The sequence below is a fragment of the Eublepharis macularius genome, chromosome 2 (assembly GCF_028583425.1).
Source record: "Eublepharis macularius isolate TG4126 chromosome 2, MPM_Emac_v1.0, whole genome shotgun sequence".
Lineage (NCBI taxonomy): Eukaryota > Metazoa > Chordata > Lepidosauria > Squamata > Eublepharidae > Eublepharis > Eublepharis macularius.
In genome coordinates this window covers 172,804,876-172,826,559 of record NC_072791.1, presented here as the reverse complement: position 1 = coordinate 172,826,559, position 21,684 = coordinate 172,804,876, and the positions used below count along the sequence as shown (strand labels likewise).

At 40.6% G+C, this 21,684-nt stretch overlaps 1 protein-coding gene across 1 annotated transcript in view; it reads left to right on the top strand.

Moving 5' to 3' along the window:
• NCKAP5 (NCK associated protein 5) overlaps positions 1–21,684 on the top strand; it is a 526,585-nt gene that overhangs the window by 422,935 nt on the left and 81,966 nt on the right. The window lies entirely within an intron of this gene.

Below are 21,684 nucleotides of genomic sequence, written 5' to 3'. Positions count from 1 at the left end.
GTATTAATGTGGAGATCATTTTCTTCCTTTATATTATAGATCCAACAATCCAACAGAAAATTAAACATACTTAAGCCAAGTGAAATTAGTGGACAAAGAATGCTTAATATTTTGTTGGATTATGCTACAGTTTTATTCTTCCTTGGTGGATTTTTAAAAACTGTTCTGTAAACATGTATATACTCAAAAAGAGTCCAGTAGCACCTTTAAGACTAACCAATTTTATTGTAGCATAAGCTTTTGAGAATCACAGTTCTCTTTGTCAGATGCATGGAGGGCAAAAAGAGAAACTGGTCAGATATAGAGGAGGAGGGGGGGCGGGATAGATGCAAACATCTCCTTCTGATATGCAGATGCAAACAGCTCCTTCTGATGTGGAGATCAGTTTGCTTCTGTAAAGGTTCAGAGGACTTAGCCGTGTTAGTCTGTAGTAGCAAAATCAAAAAGAGTCCAGCAGCTACTACAGACTAACATGGCTAACTCCTCTGGATCTATGACCATGTATATACTGGTATTCATCCCACAGGTGGTGGAAGATGGTGCTTTGATATGTTTCTGCACACTTGATAGGGATGCCATACTGCCAGTGAGTGTGAGAGATTCCCTGCCCCTCTTTTCTGCTGCCACTCAGAGCAGCAGCACAAGGTTTTTTTTAAATGGCCATTGGACCTATAGCAGGTAACCTGGAAGTGATGTCAGTCTTCCCAAAGAACCATCAAAAACTTTGTGATTTTACTAAAGAGTTTCTAGGTGATCCCTAGAAAGGTGTGACATCACTTCTGGGTTTTCCATGCAAGTGGCCTCATGCCATCTCTGACAGTTGCCCCCCAATGTCCCTGCCCCCCCCCAGGTCTCCCATTTACTAGGTCATATTAATCAAAGAAATACAATTAATCCATAGAATTCATTGTCATAAAATGTAGAGATTGGCCATTGGCATAGATTTGAAAAGGATTATTCAGAATAATGAAGGATTAGGTCCATCAGTGGACATTAGCCATGATGACTAAATTAAACTGTCATGTTTAAAGGAAGTATTCTGAATTGCTATGACAGTGATAACAGAGGGAAACTTTGGAATCTGTGCCCTGCAAATAGGTTTTCTAGGAGCTTCTGATTAACTACTGTAGAAGACTATGCTGGACTAGATAAAGATTTAGTATGATTCAGCAGGACCAACACACACACACACACACACAAATTATATTTCAATTCTGGGGAACAGTTTCTTGGATAACTGTATACCATTATGGAGCATACAATAGGGGTTTGTAAAATGAAACAAATGAGTCAGAAATACACATAGAAATTGCTGTTTCATTTCATTAAAACAGCTTCCAGTTATAATGACAACTTCTCACCAACATATGTTTTGTTTAAGTTCTTACTGCATAGTGGCTGTAGCAGGCAGGCACAGGGGCAGCAGCAGCATGCTTATCACCATTGTCTACCAGTTCGATCCCAAGGAGAGAGAACCCTTACGTTGTATTATGCCATCTAATTAACTCTGTTGGCAGAAAGGGGGATGTGTGCAATGTGCATGAGTGCATTGGGGGGGTTGCTTCCTGGGCAATGGCTTTGTCTCCCTGCCAATCAGGTTCTTGCATGGGGAGAAGCACTAACCCCTCACTGCCTATTGGCTTCGGAAACGTTGGTTTAATTAACTGTGTTGGAGGGAAAGGGGGATGTGCATCTTTGTGGAGGAGGGTTGTGGCACTTCTTGGTAAATGATATTGTCTCACTGCCAGTCACGCCTTTGCATGGGGAGGCTTAGTGACCCCCTCCCTACCTATTGACTTCAGAAATGTTCATTTAATTAGCACTGTTGAAGGGAAGAGGGAATGTGCATTGGGGGGGGGTTGCGGCACTGAATCAATCAAATTTGATAAAAGCCCTGGAAAACTTCAATCAAAGTCTTTCTGGGCTCTCTCTTTCTCTGAGTCAAATGTCAAATGTGTAACCCAATGAAACTTCAACTACTTCACAGTTCCCACCTGCATAACAATAATTTTCTCTTCAGGTTTCTGTCCTGCTGCAAGCACCTCCCATCCAGCATCCATCAAAATATTATTTTAAAAAAATCTTCCCATCAAGCTTAAGTCAAAACCCTCTGTGAGCCATTGGCCTACTCCACCCTTTCAAAAACAATCCTACCTTCGCACAGCAAAGAAAACATTGTGGAGAAAACATAGGTCTGTTTGTGGAGGGGGGTGGATTCGGATAATACTCTGCTTGCCTGCCTGCAGTTGGGCAACGAAATGGCCATGAGTAATGTGACAATACACATACAACCCATTTTGTAGTGGAATGTTGAGCATCAAAAGGAAGGATTTGCACCTCGTTGTGGGAACAAAACTGCAAAGCACAAGGAAACATGGCAGCAACAGGCAACAGCAGGTTGCAAAGGTAATAATTTATTGGCACTACCATCACTTAGAAAAATAAAAAAGTGAACAAAAAGCAGGATTTTTTGTTGTTGCTGCGCTGGTTGGAGCACTTTCCTGCTTGGTTACTGCCCCATTACTGCTTTGCCAGCCAATTTTCCGCCACAGTGCACGCTCACCGACACTCACCTTCTTCGGGGTCCATTGTATGTGTGTGTAGTGTACTTAGGGAAAACTTGGCAGATCAATGATTTAGATGGGGGGGGATACTAATGGTTGATACATTTTTAAAATAAGTGCAAAAACAGCTGCCGCAGAGCCTTGTTTCCCCTAACCCGCCTCCCCCCAAAAGAATAGTGTACATATGCACAGCCAACACTCACCCAAGCATTCTGTGAATACCAAACCCCATTGTTGTTTGTGCTCAAACTCGATGGGCTGATGGTTTAGAGAGAATACTGTGTGCTATGAGATTTTGGTGTTAATTGCAAAAACAGTTGTCCCCAAAGTGCCCTGAAGGCCTCATTGCAAAGAATGGGGCCAAAACTCATGATAAGGAACTAAAACAAACGGGTTTGAACCAAACCGGCAACACCCCACCTGGAAAACATCAATAACAGCTAATAGTTTATTCAGAAACACCGGATTTGAATCTGAAATGAAAATTTTCTCAGTGCACACCCTTAGTATATAATACATACTGTAGTATTAATCTAACAGATCCAGGAAAAAAATTAGTAGAATTTCCTGTGTCAAAATGTGTCAGTTCAAATATATTAATGTATACTATACGCATATATATTTTGGGACTGAGTCTTAAAACAAAGTCTGGGGCTAAGCCCTGTTTCAAATAAAGCTGTAATGTTCAGGGATGGGCTTCATGGCTATTATTCATCTTCATCCTGCTTCTGTCCCGCTGAAGGTGTCTTTGCTGCCAGCTCACAGCTTTAAGCTCCCAGGGTGCCACACTCCAGACAATCTGCTTTTATGTGCTTTTGTTTCCAACTTCTTCCCAATCACAGCAGCTGCTTCAAAACTGTAATTTAAAGATTATGATGATGAATTGTTGTGTGGCCACATTTTAATGAAACATTGTCTTTTTTCAGTTTCTTTTAAACTAGAAAAGCTAAAGATTCAACATAACAAAGTGGAAAATATTTGTGTAAAGACAGGGTGGAGAAAAATAGTTATTTGTGTGAGAATAAGGCTCTCCTTATTACCATTGCTAGTTTAAAATCTGTATATGGATAATTCTTCTAGACAGCTAACATGCAAGTTAAAGAAATACACCACAAATATGGGGTATTACAATCTTTTTGTATTGGCCTTTCTTAAACAGACTTTGAAAAGACAGCAAAAAACATACCAATAAATATCTGTTCTCCCGTAAGTCATACCTTCAAAAGATGCTTTTATAGATAGGAGAACCTTGAGTCATAGAATAGTTACCATGAAACACACCTAAAAATTGAATGAGCCCAAAACTATGTTCTTAACTCATTTCTCATTCATATGCTCTCTCTTTCTCTCTCAAAGTGCATGTTGGCAATATGGAAACATCTAACTGAACTTGCACATTCAAAGAAAGCTGGCTTATATAGTATCTCTATACAAGACATCTTAGAGTCTCTTACATAACGCATCTTACATGGGAACACTCAAATGAAAGATCTTACACTTGTTCTCCCATTGTGGATACAAGTGCCCTGCTAGGAAGACAGAATACCCTTGAATATAAGACCACACAGAAAGTAAGTCACTTGAGTGTCCCCGTGTAAGATGTCCTGTGTAGAGAGACTCATACCCAATGAATGATAATCTTTCAAACTGTATGGTAGGTTTGAATGTGTAAACATGGATAGATAACCATCCAGTTATACCAGTCTGTTCCATTGGGTTGGCATGATTCTCCTGTACAGTGGACATTCTGCTACTGCAAGAGCCTTGTATACCTATGGAGTAGGCTCTTGCATTGTTGGATGACTCCTTGCACCACAGTATTGTTTAGTGGTTAGGATATCAGATGAGGAGTGTACAGGTTCAAATCTCCACACAGGCAGGACATTTACTAAGACACATTGGACCAGACAAACTTTAAGCTTAATCTACTTCATGAGGTTGCTGCTATGTGGTCGTTGAAGAAAGCATGGAATAAAAATGCGGTGAAACATGAGCATGCTAGCACCAGCAGAACATGCTGGTTGGATCTAACCTATTGTTTATAGATTTATGTATGAGTCATCCTCAATGTGCTTGGAAATAGCAGAAAAATAAAGGGACCTCTAACTGAAGAACTTACTATATAAGTTCCAACATAGGAAAGGTTAGATTCAATTCTCTGTTTAGTACTTTGTATGATTATATCCTTTTAGGAGAGCTAGCCATTTGGAACCTTTCATAAAATTATATGGAGACTTTTCAGCACAGATTGTGTATTGTTAATTGACTTTGGGAAGTTTAACATTCCTTTAAAAAAACTAAAAAAGAAAGCAAACAATCAGGAGAAGTTTCGAACAAGCCAAATCAACGTCCAAAATATAATCAAAGGCATAGTTGTCCATAAAAAAGCACACACTCAAGTGAAGGGTTTATTTTTCAATAGCCCTTGCGCATCTAGACAAACCAGTCCATTAAAGTTCTTGATAATCATCTACTTTATAGCAACCACTTTCTTATAACATCATTTTTTGCTCTCCAAGAACAACTCTGTAAAAGGTTCTGCAGTTTAATTTAAAAGCAATCTGATCAGAAAAGAGAGGTCAATCTTTCATACCTTTTTATTGTAGGTATCCTTACTTAGTAAAAATGTTGAGCTGAATACAGTGAATCTTCAAATGTTCTTGAAATTGAGGGTTGTTGATATTGTGTTCTTGTGATGGTATTTTTAGGACCACACCTTTAAGTTCTCATAAAGAAAGCAATTCAAGTGATGAAAAATAAATTTCCAAGACTGAAGTTTTTCTCTGTAAGAGTATTTCAGATATAACTTGATGGAATGTGTATTAGAGATAAAATGTTGTTGGCTGTAAACAATAAGTTTAGAAGGAAGTTTTAACATTTTAAGTACTTTGTTTATGGCATCAAAATCTTATTACAAGAGTTTTCTTTCAGGACTGTTGATTAATTCAGCATTACACCCATTCAATTCTCCATAGTTGTTTCATCTAAACAGCAACATTAAAGGTGAGCGTGTAGTATTATAAATTAAATTAGCAGTCTTTTTCAGCCCTTATCTGCCCACCCAGATGCTTATTAAGTAATAAAGACCTTGGTGTGTTTTAATGTTTTATGATACCATCCTCCTTAAATGTATATGAGAGGGTGCTTATTTCTGATGAGGCTGTGCTTCTGATGGGGTCCCTATTTTCTTGGAAGTTATCTGTAGTAGCCCTTTTCAGATGTTCTGATGTTTGCCGCCTTGGGGGCCCTCTTTGGGTGGAAAGACAACACGTAATGTTTTAAATAAATAAATAAATAAATAATGTACTTAAAAACCATGTGTACCAGGAGTGTGCAATATCTGCAGTTTGCCATGTTGTCTGAAAAGTATGGATTATGCATGCATGTATGGCCTCTGTATATGCTACCTGAAACCCTGATTTTTTTAATTCCTACTTCTTATGTACTGAAGCTGAAAATCCACCTGTTGCCCCTTTCAGACAATGTGGTAACCCTGCAAAACAGTTGCTAGCCTCCTGATATGTATGGACTGTAATGTTTGAAAAGGTCTATCATCAGCTGTAAAACAAAAAGTATGATACAAGACCTTCACTGAAGTCAGTGGGATTTAAAGGATGTAATGTCCCTTAGGATAGTATTGGTAATAAACTAACAGCCCAGTACAAAAGCAATAGAAGAATAGTGGGCAACCAAAACTATCTGAAATAACAGTTTTAGTTTACGTGCCAGTGTCTGTTACTCAACTGACATCATTTTGGATAGTACTATTACAGCAGATATTGAGAGAAAATAGTAGCCCTTGAGCCGCTGAGTCCAGTTAAGCACTACTGTGAATTGCAGAGATTCTACATAGTGTAAGTTACATTATTTTGGAAGAGCTCAGAATAACTTAGACTAAAACCTGAGACCATCATTTGTGCAACAGACATGATGCCTGTTTAAATCAATGGGTGGAGTTATGGGAAGAGCTTGCAGAAGAAATTGGCAAAGTTGATCTTTCCGCACTGTCCCCTTCTCCAACAATCTGGTGTTTGTTACAGAAATCTTCTCTGGAGATGGGAATTGCCTCACAGGCACCACAGCACTAAGCTATGCAGTGACTAGGAGTAATCAGGTAAAACTGCCTCCCTCTTCTGCTGATGGCTCTATTAACAGAGGAGGGAGCAGAAAGTTATTTGACCCAGTTCCTCTTCAATGGACCTTCTGGTAATGTCATCACACAATTTTTCTGAGGCTGTCCTAACCTTCAGAGAGGATTTTTGAGACAAAGAGCAAGCAGCTAGAAGAAGAAAGGTTCACTCCCCAGCTCCTTCCTTTTTCACTGGATCCAACTGATTTGGAAGAGTTAGTTGCAACACATTTTGGTTCTGCTATTCCAGTACAATTTAGTGCAAATAACTTTCTTTAAATCATCATCATAGATAGCATTTATAATCCCCTTTACAGTATTCAGAACTCTTAAATCTTACAAGAATATTGTGATGTGAATTAGTGTTATCTCCATAAAGCAACTCGATAAAATTGCTTAATAGTTGCTCTTGAGTTAATTAGTGGCCAGGATGAGATTTGAACTTGGGACTTCACAGCTCACATTCTACTATTCTACTACTGTCCACTATTCTACACTAGGTCTCTTCTGATATTGAAAATGTTGAACCTAATATAAATAGTTAGAGATTTGGCTTTACCTAAAAATTTTCTGTGGTAATAAAAATATACTAATTTACCTCTTCTGGGTTTCTTTTTTTATTATTAAGAGTTTTATATAATAAAGAAAAACAAAGCATAAAAGGAGAATTACTCAAAAACTAACCAAACAAAATGTTAGCTAAACAAACACCTTTATCAACCATTCCTCTATTGCAGACATTGTTGGACTCTTCCAATTTTGTGCATATAATAGTCTTGCTGTTGTAATCATATATAAAAACAAAGTTCCATAAGTTCTTTCCAACTGTGTGTCCATCATTCCCAACCAAAAAAAGTCTGTGGTTTCAATTGTATTTTAGTCTTTAAAATCTTCTGAATTATTCTTCTGTGTTTCTGAGAATATTCATTACATTAGTATAATCTGTTATGTTTGTTTGTTACTTAATTTACAGTCTACTTTGTAGCTTTTGGACTAAAATAGCCTTCACAATATCCTCTTCCAAAACATAGTCAGATGTCTTGCATGAGAAGAACGGAGGGGGTTGATTAATGAGGTCTATGCATTAAACCTGGCATGTGTCACGCTGTAATGTCTCTATTAAGCCCTGACATATTTGAGTAAATACATTTACATTAGAAAGACCTGCAAAACTGAAGTCAGAGTAGGTGAGTGTTACAATGAATTATTGAGATAGAGCAGAATCATGCAACAAAATAAATGATGAATTGAATGATGAAATACAAATGGATCACTGTTACAAGCTCTTTGCTTTTAGAACAGCAAGGCGTCAGTTTGATGATGAAGAAGGGAATAATCCCCAAAATTATTATTCTTTGGGGACAAGTTTTGACTGCAATGAATAGATGTGTTTGTTATTTTTGAAAACCCCTTTTTGCAGCCTTATAGATCTTGCAATGCAGCTTATCAATGTCAGTCTTAATTTTTTCAATCAGCCCTTTGATAGAAATTGAGGAGAATCATTTAGCAATCCTCTTATCACCAGCTATAGTGTTTTGAGCCATTCATTTTACACATGATCAGGTAAAGAAATTATATATTCTTTATCTCCTCATTTGTCCAACCAAGGAAATCTATAGAATTCCTAAATGCCTTTGTAGACAAACACCATAGGTTGCCAGCTACGAAAACACTGTCAGACAAAACCAGTAGTATTGAATCAATTTTCACTACTTTCTGGTGGTGTTTTTTTAAAAAAATCTATACTCTGAGGTGTTACAGTTTGATAAGAAGAATGGCAGTGGATCAAGTTTTTCAGCGATTGTTTACGTGTGCACAATGCCACCTGTGTAATCACACATTTTTTGGCACTTCCAGAGGGTGGTTTGTTTTCTAAGGCACCTTAGGGACAAGGAGGTAGAAAAAAATGTATTAAACCTAACAAGAGAACGTGTATACACAGACATCTTTCTTTGTAGCTGTAGCTTTATGATTTTTCAGGGTAGGAGTGGCAAACTGAAATATAACAGGCACATTGACATGGGAGAACAAAACTCATTGTGGTTTTTTGTTTTGTTTTTTTTAAGGAAGCAGCTGAAAACTTGAACAAATGTTACTGCATGCCAGTTTTTTAGGGAATCATCCTTTATGGCCTCCCCTTAATCCATAACATCCCATCTTCACCTTTCCCCCTTTCCCATCCCACCGACAGTAGCCTCTCCCTTATGGCTGATTCTGGCCCAGTTGCATGGTGGGAACCTGCAAGGACTTGCAGGGGGTATTTCACTTTTCCACGTATCCACTTTCCCCACAATTTTCCCTCATCCTGGCAACCTCCATATGCTCACCTTTCCCTACATCCTTCCCTCCTTCAAACCCACTAAACTACCTTTTATCTGTTTCCCATCTTCATCTATATTTACTAATTTACTTTATGTATATGCTGCTTTTCTCCACATCATGTTTCTTGCCTCTGTATTATCCTCACAACAACCCTGAGATGGAGGTTAGGCTGAGAATGTGTGACTGGATCAAAGTCACCCAGTGAGCTTCCACAGCAGAGTGGCAAATCAACCATGGGTCTCCCACATCCTACTCTGAAACTTTAACTACTTTACTAAACTGGTTTATGTTGGGGGGGTGGGCTGCTTTTTGAACAGTTGCAAAATAGGTGGCTGTACCTGTAATAAACTGGGAGGAAAAAAGGGGGGCAAAACCCTACAGGATACAAAAAATGATTCTTTATATAATATTTTCAAAATTCCAAAAGTGCAATGTGCTCATAACACTTCATACAGTGTCTTCAAAGTTTCAAAAATGCAACGTGCTCATAACACTCCATACATTATTCAATACATATTACATTGAACAGTTGCAAGCAGCCAGGCCTGGGTGAGTCATGCAAGTCATGTAGAGTCAAGTCGCTCAGTGGTTGCTTCAGGACCTGGCCCCAATAAACCCTCCCTTAAAGGCCAAAACAGCCCTAGAAAGGGCCCTGCTCCCTCCCTGCCTTTTCCTCATAGAAACTAAGCCTGGAATATTGGCTGAACTGCCTATATAAAGCCACTGAGGACATCTGGTTAGAGCCATAATAACATAATAATATTAATAACAATAACATTTGATTTATATACCACCATTCAGGACAACTTAATACCCACTCAGAGCAGTTTACAAAGTATGTTATTATTATTTCCACAACAATCACCCTGTGAGGTGGGTGGGGCTGAGAGAACTTCAAGAAGTGTGACTGACCTCAAGGGAAGGTGTGAGCAATCAAACTTAGTTCTCCAGATTAGAATCTGCCACTCTTAACTAGACATGGGCATGAACAGAGAAAAAAACGAACATGGTGTTCGTTGTTTGTTGCCATCCACGAACAACGAACATTGATGAACATGACCTGTTCACGAACATGTTCATTGTTTGTGGGGGCCAGCAGGCTCTCCTCCAGCCATCAAGATTCCTACCACACCACTCCCAGAAACCCTACCTGAGCAGGCAGCAGGAAAGGTACCAATAATAAATAACAGCTTGGTCCCAGAGCCTGGGGTTTCCAGGGCAACAGCAGGAGTTCAGACAGAATTCAGGCAGTCCCTGCCTCCAGTTGCCAAGGGAATTGATTGCAGGTGCCAGATTGTCTGGCTTGACGAACAGCAACGAACGAGGCTTGCAACAACCACCTGTTCGTTTAAAATGGGGCCTCACGAACAGCTTGTTCACGAATAGCTGATTGGGCTGTTTGTGGCTTTTTAAAGTTCATATTACTGTTTGTGCCAATCTCTACTCTTAACCACTACACCAAACTGGCTCTCATAAGTGGTCCTTTTATCATTCTTAAGGTCATTCTCCTAAAAGGTTTTTTTAGTTCTCAGATTTTTCTGCAAACCAGGAGCATATTTCTAGTATGTAGGAAGATCTGTCTTGTCTGTTCACAGCTCCAATTTCTGGATTTAAAGATCTTTGCCACTTGGTTATTAGTATAAAAGATATGGAGTGGAGTACATTTTATGCAAGCGTAAGTAAATTAGATTGTTCTAGATTCAAAAAAGATCAACAAATGCTTCCCGAACAAAGTAGATGTGTTTTCTTTTGAAAATATGAAATCCAGCAGTAATTTAGAGCTGTCTCCAACACTAATTGGAATGTAGACTCTAATTTTGTTTTGTTCTTTTTTGAAGCTACTTCATGTTTTAGCCATTTATAATAACAACCAGGTCATTATTTGCTTCCCACTCTGGCCATACTGCAACAATCTGGTTTGTTTTTATCCTCTGTAGAAAGTTGGTCATTTGTACAGGGGCAGGTACTGCTAGTGATGTCAGAACATGGCTTCAATGCTTTTAATCAAAAAGCCACATTAACCATACCTTATATAATGGGAAATTGTTGTTCATTCTGGTCATTATCTTGGTTTGGTGGAATTAAATACGTTCTAATATAATTTTGAGCCTATATAGTTAACAGAGACTTGTAAAAAAAATTGTGTGTGTAGGAATAACTCTGTGCTTGTGGGGTGTGCACATGGTAATATTTAGTTAATCCTTAAGTTACACAAGAAAATTCTGTCTTCCTTGAACATTAAGCATCTAGTATGCATTAGTATCTTTTAAATAATGTCATGTTACCCATCGTCACAGGCTGGCAAAGACAAATAATTACATTCTGCTTCTAAAAGATAGTGCACACAGCTCTTGTCTAATTGCCAGTACTTCTGCAGCATTAGTAAGGCAGAGTGGTAGCAGTCCCTTTCCTTTGTAGAATACAATAGCTTAGAGATCAACCTCCTTATTAGACAAAATATTTTATTTGTTACTTTTAATGATTATACTTATGTACAATTCAAACACTGAATTATAACAACTAGAATTCCAGAAAACCTCTTGCTGTTGTGATAAGTATGTGTAAAGCGTATGATATGCTCTCTATACCTAGTGGCTAATTTCCTTAGCATCATGAATAGAACTTCACAGAAAGAATGTTTGCCATACTCCCCTTCTTGCTGGAACCCCTTATATTTTCCAGAAAGCTGCCCTTGGGGGCCAGGGGACCCTTGGAAGTGGCATAGGGTCATTGGTGTCCATGAGATGCTTTTTTCCCTTCTCAGAATGTAAATATACTGATCTGCATGGGGTGATCCGCAGTTACAATTAATAAACCTTGTGTGCCTTCCCTCTCTCCCTGAATTATTTCTGTGTACCCCCTTGCATGGGAACTGTAATAAGAAGGGAAATTGGCAGGAATTACTCTTCTTCCTCCTGTGGAAGCTCATCCATGATCAGAGTGAGAGAGGACACATAAGAGGAAGGAGAGATTTCCGTCAAATGCTTCTTCTGGCTGAACCCCCATGCATACCCTGCCTCTTACAGTATTCCCAAGGAACCTGCTGCTCACAGAAGCTACTTTTTCAGTACACAGTGCACCATGATTATGCAGAAGTAAGCCCAGTGTAAATTCGGTGTAACTTACTTCCTGGTAAGTATGATTAGGATTATAGCCTTTATTAACCATTCTGATAGATAAATATTGTTTGCATTATCCACACTTTTAACTAAGATTATTCATAAGGATACTTTTAACTAAGATTTATGGTAAGAAAATTAATATTATTTCTCTATGTAATTCTCTGTATAACAGTATAGTTATTTCTGCTACTTCTGTGCCCGTTGTTTATGTGGTAAGTTTAAACTGTGTTCATAAAATATCCAATTAAATCGGATGCACAATTATGTATCGAGCAAAGGGCACAAGGAGGGGTGCATATAGAGAAACAAGAGCATATACAAGAAGAATATTACAAAAATAATAAGAAGAATATTACAAAAATAAGAACAAACATTTTGGGAGTGTCAAAAAAGAGCAAATCCTAAATATATAGATTAAGTGAAAAAAGACACAGCTTGGCAAAAGGCTGAACATAAGGAACAAGAGAGAGAGAATAGTAAATGATTAGAAAGATCTCTAAAGTTCTGAACTTCAAGAGAATAAAAAAAACCCAGCAACGTTATCAAAAAGAAGAAAATGTAGTGCTAGAAAACCTCTGAGAAGCAGGAAGAAAAACCAGAAACTCCATTTTGATACATTTAAGATTAAGAAAATAATTATTCATTCAGAGAAAGAGTACAGAAATTTGATGCACTTTTCAAGAGGGGTCCATAGAAATGAATAACGGTAATAGAAATATGTCTGTTAATCACCCATAATATGTTCAAAAGAGGTGGAAAATTTAAAACCCTGCCAAGTACAAGACATACCAAGTGCATTAATATTAATTATACATCAACTTCAGTCTCTAGCCAACATAAAGTTGCAGAATTCTGTTTCTAAAGCTCAAAGTAGCTTCAATACTGCAGACATTTGTTATAAGGAAGGCATATTTTCTGAAGGAAATAAGCATTTGGCTTTAAATCATTACCACTTGTTACTAACTGCTTCTTCCTGCTTAGATATAGATAGCTTCAGATGCAGATAATAGAATATCAGCTGGTCTGGAGGAGGTGAACTTGTGTCCTGAAATGCAAAAAACCCAAGCTTCTATATATCAGCTGAAACTTCTCAGTTTTTAGAAAAGGGAGATGAGAAGACCGTCTGTTAATTAATTATCTTCTCAAAATATTAACTTGTAATTAAAATTGGCATTAAGAAAAGCTACTGGAGGTCATAAAGTAAATACATTTATAAAGAGTCTCACTCTATGGAGTATACTCTGTTCCACTATCCTGTTGCATATTAGCCAATTATGAGCAGTCAAGATTGCTCTCTATCCCCAAAGGACTGGCACAATCTAAGGATGTTTATGCACTGAAGAACATTCTTTTTGGAATATTCAGTGCCTCCTCCAAGCACTGAATTCACAAGCTGAGAGCTTCTGCAAATACCTGTTCCTGATTCTCTGTCACGTGGCAAATGTGGTAGAATTAAATCTAGTCTAGATGTTTCTGTTGCTGAAGGAATTGGCATACCTATGGCAAATCATATATCATGAACTGTATCATGCAACTGAGCTGAGGTCATCACTAGGGGTGTGCAATTCGGGTATATGATACCCGAAAAAACCCAAAACAACCTGTTTCGGGTTGTTTCGGGTTTTCCCGAAACGTTTCAGAAAACCCGAATCCGAAACAGCGATTTCCGAAATGTTTTGGGTTGTTTCAGGTTGTTTCGGGTTTTTCAATGGGAAAATGCCTCCGTCTTCCTGGACGCCTGGGGGAGGCATTTCCCCACCGAATCAAGCCAAAATTGGTGGGGACCTTCCTCTAACTCCTCTCTAACACCCCCCCCCCCCAAGTTTCAGACAGATTGGACTTTGGGGGGCCATGTTATGGCCCCCCAAACCAGGTCTCCCTATCCTCACCTAAGAAAGGGAAACGTGAACGTATTTTTAGCTTGCTGCTGCTAATCTTCATTATTTCCTATGAGGAAAAAATGAAGAGGCAGGCTTGTCTTGCCAGGGGCATGCAAAATGCCCCCCAGCCCTCAGGGGCCTATCTCCCACCTCTACTCCCACCCCCCACCAAGGCTCAGCCAGCTCCCACTTGGGGGGGGCATTTCATGGCCTCTCCAAGTAGGTGCTCTCAGCCCCCAAAGTCTACCCCCTACAGCCCCACACAAACCCAATTCCCCCCCAGCTGTCACACAGACCCAAATCCTCACATTAGTCCCTCACAGACCCAAATCCACCCCCAGCAGCCCCACACCCATAACCCCAGGAACAGGCTGGCAAAGGCCAGCCCTCTCCCTTTGTTCCCTATGCTGGGAACTTCTAAACTCTCTTTCCCTGGTAATTCTGCACAGCCCAGGGGTGCCACAATGGTGGGCACACTTCTGAGTGCCAGCTGGTCCCTGTGAAAGAGCACCTGAACCACAGACACCCTCCCTCAAATTCCCCCACCACCTACAGAGATGGCTGGCCAGACAGCCCCATTGTTCCCTATGATGGGAACCAACTGCACAACAAAGAATAAAACACGAACAACACAAAATAAAGTTTTTAAAAAATTATTTTTTCCTTTTCAAAGTACAAGTAGGCAAAGCATTATGACACATTACACCAGCAGTCCCCCACACAGAAAAATTAACACAACTCACTTAACATCAGAGAATCACAAAAACACAATTCCTGTCAAAAACACTTTATTTCTTGAACAGCTTTAGGTTACACAGCTGGGGGGGGCACACCAAAGGGCATGGCAGCAGTATCTTACACAAAAATAACACAACTCACTTCACATTAAAGAATCACCCCAAAGAAATTGCTGTCAAAAGCACTTTATTTCTTTAACTGCTTTAGGTTACACAGTAGAAAGGCACAACAGGGCATGAAAGCAGTGTACTACACAAAAATAACACAACTCACTTCACATCAGAGAATCGCCCAAACACAATTGCTGTCAAAAACGGTGAAGTGGTTTGTATTATTTTGTGTAGTACACTGCTATCATGCCCTGTTGTGCCCTCCTACTGTGTAACCTAAAGCAGTTAAAGAAATAAAGTGTTTTTGACAGGAATTGTGCTTTTGTGATTCTCCGATGTTAAGTGAGAGTTGTGTTATTTTTCTGTGTGGGGGACTGCTGGTGTAATGTGTCGTAATGCTTTGCCTACTTGTACTTTGAAAGGGAGAAAATAATTTTTAAAAAACTTTATTTTGTGTTGTTCGTGTTTTATTCTTTGTTGTGCAGTTGGTTCCCATCATAGGGAACAATGGGGCTGGCTGGCCAGCCTTCTCTGTAGGTGGTGGGGGTGTCAGGGGGTGGTTGTCTGTGTGTCAGGTCAGGTGCTCTTTCCCAGAGACCAGTTGGCACTCAGAAGTTTGCCCACCATTGTGGCACCCCTGGGCTGTGCAGAATTGCCCTGGGAAAGAGAGTTTAGAAGTTCCCAATTCCCAAACTCAATCCCCCCCCAGCTGCCACACACAGACCCAAATCCCCACATGAGCCCCTCACAGACCCAAATCCACCCCCAGCAGCCCTACACCCAAAACCCCAGGAACAGGCTGGCCACCCCTCTCCTTTTGTTCCCTATGCTGGGAAACTTTATTTTGTGTTGTTCGTGTTTTATTCTTTGTTGTGCAGTTGGTTCCCATCATAGGGAACAATGGGGCTGTCTGGCCCGCCATCTCTGTAGGTGGTGGGGGAATTTGAGGGAGGGTATCTGTGGTTCAGGTGCTCTTTCACAGGGACCAGCTGGCACTCAGAAGTGTGCCTACCATTGTGGCACCCCTGGGCTGTGCAGAATTACCAGGGAAAGAGAGTTTAGAAGTTCCCAGCATAGGGAGCAAAGGGAGAGGGCTGGCCTTTGCCAGCCTGTTCCTGGGGTTATGGGTGTGGGGCTGCTGGGGGTGGACTTGGGTCTGTGAGGGACTAATGTGAGGATTTGGGTCTGTGTAACAGCTGGGGGGGAATTGGGTTTGTGTGGGGCTGTAGGGGGTAGACTTTGGGGCCTGAGAGCACCTACTTGGAGAGGCCATGAAATGCCCCCCCCCAAGTGGGAGCTGGCTGAGCCTTGGTGGGGGGTGGGAGTAGAGGTGGGAGAAGGGCCCCTGAGGGCTGGGGGGCATTTTGCATGCCCCTGGCAAGACAAGCCTGCCTCTTCATTTTTCCCTCATAGGAAATAATGAAGATAAGCAGCAGCAAGCTAAAAATACGTTCACGTTTTCCTTTCTTAGGCGAGGATAGGGGGACCTGGTTTGGGGGGCCATAACATGGCCCCCCAAAGTCCAATCTGTCTGAAACTTGGGGGGGGTTGTTAGAGTGGGGTTCGAGGAAGGTCCCCACCAATTTTGGCTTGATTCGGTGGGGAAATGCCTCCCCCAGGCGTCCAGGAAGACGGAGGCATTTTCCCATTGAAAAACCCGAAACAACCCGAAACAATACCCGAACTGCTAAACCCGAAACGGCTTGCCATTTGGGGTTTTGCTGTATCCGAAACGGATTCTCGTTTCGGGTAAACCCGAAACGAGAAACCCGAAACGGTGTGCCTTTGCACACCCCTAGTCATCACTCAGTGAACTTCCCTATCTCCCACCTTTAGCTGCTATTGACATAAGTTGGGGGTCAAAAATTCCCTGGAGGATAACCCCCTCTTCCTGTATGAGCCCCGGAGGACGCTTTGATCCAGTGATAAACAGCTGTTACTGGCCCCAGGGAGGCCCATCTAGCATCGACCAGAGCCAGGGCCTGGCTCCAACCTGGTGGAACGCTCTGTCTAAAGAGATCAGGGCCTGGCCAGACTTGCTATCCTTCCGCTGGGCCTGTAAGACAGAGCTGTTCCACCAGGCATATGGCTGACGCCTTTGGGCCTCCCTGCCGGCCACCTAGAGACAACTGTGCCCCTACTAAGGGTATCTACCACTCAGCCTTTGGCAAATATTTCTGGAGGTGGTTGGGTGGAGATCACTGGAAAAATCTGCTGCTATATGCTTTCTTTAAAAATTGCTGCTGTATTGTTTGATGTGTGTGTTTAAATATTTAAGGAGTGTTACTGGTTTTTAAAGGTACATGTATTTTATATTTATTTGTGTTAACTGTAATCCACCCTGAGCCTGCTGATTCAGGGAGAGCGGAAAATAAATAAAATAAATAAATTAATTAATAAACTCTTACTAATACACTAAGTTCAGCTTCACAGTATGACTGAGTGCTGGTAATCTTGACACAGGGTTTATTTATTTAAAGCATTTTTATGCTGCTTTCCCACCCAATTCAGGGTCCCCCCCAAGAACAGGCAGTGAACAATTAAAACATTAAAACAATTTTAAAATGTGTTTGTGTGTGTGTTAGCAAAAACAATTCAACAAAAAACACATGAACACACATAAATGGAAAAGAGAGTTACTGAGAGAACAAAACAGAAAAAAAATATTCACTGATAGACAGGGGTTTTTTTCTGGGAAAAGAGGTGGTGGAACTCAGTGGGTTGCCCTCGGAGAAAATGATGACATGGCTGGTGGCCCTGCTCCCTGATCTCCAGACAGAGGGGAGTTTAGATTGCCCTCCATGCCACCGAGTGGTGCAGAGGGCAATCTAAACTCCCCTCTGTCTGGAGGTCAGGGGGCGGGGCCACCAGCCATGTGACCATTTTCAAGAGGTTGCGGAACTCCGTTCCACAGCGTTCCAGCTGAAAAAAACCCTGCTGATAGATGATAGTGATCGGCCAACATATCTTCCCTAGGGAAGAAATTCCATAGTTTGGATACTACCAACTGAGAATGCCTGTTCTCAGCTTGCCACCCATCTAATCTCAGGTGCCAGAGGCACCCAAAGCACAACATCATAAAATGACAGTATTGGTCAGGTAGGTTCCTATGATAGTAGACAGTCTTTAAGGTACGCTGGTTGCAAGCCATATAAGCTTTAAAGTTCAAAACCATCACCTTAAATTGGGCCCAGAAATAAATTGGGAGCCAGTATAGGTATGAAAAAAATGGAATTATACAGTCCTGCTGACCCACTTGTCAACATTCCGGCTGTACCATTTTATACAACTTGTGGTTTCCAGACATTCTTCAAGGGCAGCCCTTCAGGGCATTGCAGTAGTCTAATCTAGATGTTGCCAATCCATGCACCATAGTGGCATGATCTTTATTGCCCAGGAAAGGCCACAGTTGGCTCACTAGCCAAGGCTGATGAAAAGTGTTCCTGGTCACCACCAGCTTGTCTAACAAGAACCACATATGAATGACAACCCAGCCCAGCAGCTTCATGTTGATGTAAAAAAGCATGTGTGTTGTCAGTCCACATGGTGAAAGCAATATCTATTTACCGTATTTGAGATTAAAAGTCTGCATTAGGAAATCAATGCGTCTTTACTGCAAGCAAGCAGGAAGTTTTCTTTAGATTCCTTTGAGTTGCTTATGAGCAACAAAACATACAGGCAGAAGAAAAACCAGATTTCAAAGTATGTGTATGGTATGTGAGAAATATATGAACAAGAGAGAAGGGTGACTGGCTGCTTCTTTCTACCACTGCTGTGTAATTTACAGTACAGTCCTAAGTATCGCACCCTTCTAAGTCCACAAATTTCAAGTTAGAAGGTGTAACTCTGTCCCATTTAGGAAAAGATGGCCCTGACCTCTAGTGTAATGTTTCTGAAAACAGAAACAGCCTTGGGAGAACACTGTTTGCCCCTTTATGAAAATGTATGTGTATTCGTGTTAGTAACCATACAGTTTCATGACAGGAACAAAAAACACTTACTTCTATGTAGTTTAAGTCCCCAGGGTAATTTTTGGTTGTGAAAATGGCAATAGAAGACCCTTTTCACCACAGTCCAAATACAAATCAGACCCCCACACTCACTCACACACCACCTGGTAAGCAAGTGTTTAAAAATCACTGGGAGCACCATACATGTAACTGCTACTGTTATATCGTGACAAGTTGTGAATTTGGTGATGCTCCCTTATTGAACTGTTTAGTTATTTTCTCCTGATTCCTTAGGGCCAAAAAGCCTGTGTTGTAGTTTGGTTTCACTTTCTCTTCTGGAGTTGGCTGGTTGTTCTCTACTAAAGCAGAGGCCAGGGAAGGCCCAGCTTTTGTTCCAAATAAAATGTTTAATCCTTCTGGCATGGTGTGCTTGTAGAATTATTACAGCTACCATATCAAATAGTTAGGCTCTCGGCCATGACTCACTGGCTGACTTTGGGCATAACCGCAGCCTAACCTATCTCACAGGATTGTTGTGACAGTAGACTTAGGAAGAGATAATGATGCAGACTGCTTTGAACTCCTGGGATACAAGCAGGCCAGGATAAAAATGTACTACATAAATGGATTCAGTTGCTGAATGCTTTTTTCTGCTTTTCTGTTTCATTTATCATACATAGTTGATGTAACAGCTTCATGTTTAAGAAAAACGAGCAAAACCAAAAACCCTCTTTAAAAAGACTGATTGGCAATAATAAGAAGACATCTACCAGGAATAGCATAATATCATAATTCACTTACTAAGTAAGAACATTTCCATTTTGTTAAAAATTAATCGGGGCTTTCCCTTGCTCTAGAATTTACAATGTACATCAGTCTAAAAGTCTCTGCATTCTGATTATAGTAGATTGTCAGCAACCTTTGGTTCAGGAGCGAAATATGGCTCCATAAGCATTCTGGGATACTTCTCTGCTGCCATGACCAGCACACAGCAGCAACAAAGTGGAGAGCAATCTCAGGCTGTCTTGAGAGCTCCAAACAGCAAGTGGCAGCAAGCAGAAGTAAAAGAAGCCACTTCCCTGCAGTGTGCCTTCATGCTGCCTGGCCACTCCTAAGATGGCCACCAACAAGTGACCTGGAGGTGACTGAACTTTAAGCCCCATGAGCTAGGAAGGAGGAAATGGATGCAGAGGTCTGACAAGACAGAGGAATGGAGTCTGAAAAGAGGCAGAGAGAGGGAGTTGTTGCTGCCCTTGAATGGGCTAGCTGGTGATCAAGATTGAAGAAGAAAGCCTGAATACATGCATGATGATGAATTTGACTAATTATAATGGTAAACTTCCAAGAAATTAGCAAAATGATGCAGCAGCTGGAGTTCTGTTTTTTAAAAACATCTATGAATTCAAAGTTATTATGGCATAAATGTATGCTATTATTAATCAACATGTTACTTATCAATTATCAAGTTCTATATTTTCATTTATGCAAATCGTATTTCTTATACTGGCTCTTTGTTGATCTGTTGTCTGAATTTTAACACAGTCTGGCTCTTAAATTAGAAGAGGTTACTACCTTGATGGATGATGATGATGATGATGATGATGATGATGATGAAATTTATAGCCCGCCCGCCCTGCAAGCGGATCGGGAATGCTGTGTAGACATAGTTTATCTCAATTTCAGTAAGGCTTTTGATAAAGTTCCACATAATATCCCTGCTGACAAGTTGGTAAAATATGTTTTGGATGTTATTACTGTTAGGTGGATCTGTAATTGGTTTACAAATCACACCCAAAGAGTGCTTGTTAATGGTTCCTCATCCTCTTGGAGAAGCAAGTGGAGTGCCTCAGGGATTGGTCCTGAGACCTGTTCTGTTCAATATTTTTATAAATTATTTGGATGAAGGAATATAAAGAATGCTTATTAAATTTGCAGATGATATTAAATTGGGAGGGGTGGCAAATATGGTATAAGACAGAGTCAGGATACAGGATGATCTTGACAGGCTGGAAAACTGGGCTAAAACAAATAAAATGAATTTCAACAGGGATAAATGTAAAATTCTGCATTTATGTATGAAAAATCAAACACATACTTATAGAATTAGGGAGACTTGTCTTGGCAGTAGTATGTGCGAAAAGGATCTAGGGGTCTTAGTAGACCATATACTGAACATGAGTCAGCAGTGTGATGTAATAGCTAAAAAGGAAAATGTAATTTTAGGCTGTATCAAAGAAGTACAGTGTCCATATCACGCAAAGTGATGATATCACTCTACTCTGCTCTGGTTAGACCTCACCTAGAGTATTGTGTTCAGTTTGGGGCACCACAACTAAAGAAGGATATAGAGAAGCTGGAGCAAGTCCAAAGGAGGGCAATGATGATGGTGAGAGGTCTGGAAACCAAGTCCTATGAGGAAAGTTTGAAGGAGCTCGGAATGTTTAGCCTGGAGAGGAGACGACTGAGAGGTGATATAACAATCTTCAAGTACTTGAAGGGCTGTCATTTAGAGGATGGCGTAGAGTTGTTTTCCATTGTCCAAGAAAGTTGAACCGGAACCAATGGGTTGAAATTAAATCATAAGAATTTTCAGCTAAACATTAGGAAGAACTTCCTGACAGAGTGGTCCCTCAGTGGAACAGGCTTCCTCAGGAGGTGGGGGGCTCTCCTTTGGAGGTTTTTAAGCAGAGGATATATGGCCATCTGAGAGCAATACTGATTCTGTGAACCTAGGCTGATCATGAGAGGGAGGCAGGAAGGGTTACATCAATGCTTAGTTCTTGTGTCCCCTTTTTATATGCCCAGGGTAATGCCAATCACCACCTTGGGGTCAGGTAGCAATTTTCCTCAGAGCAGTTCGGCTAGGGAT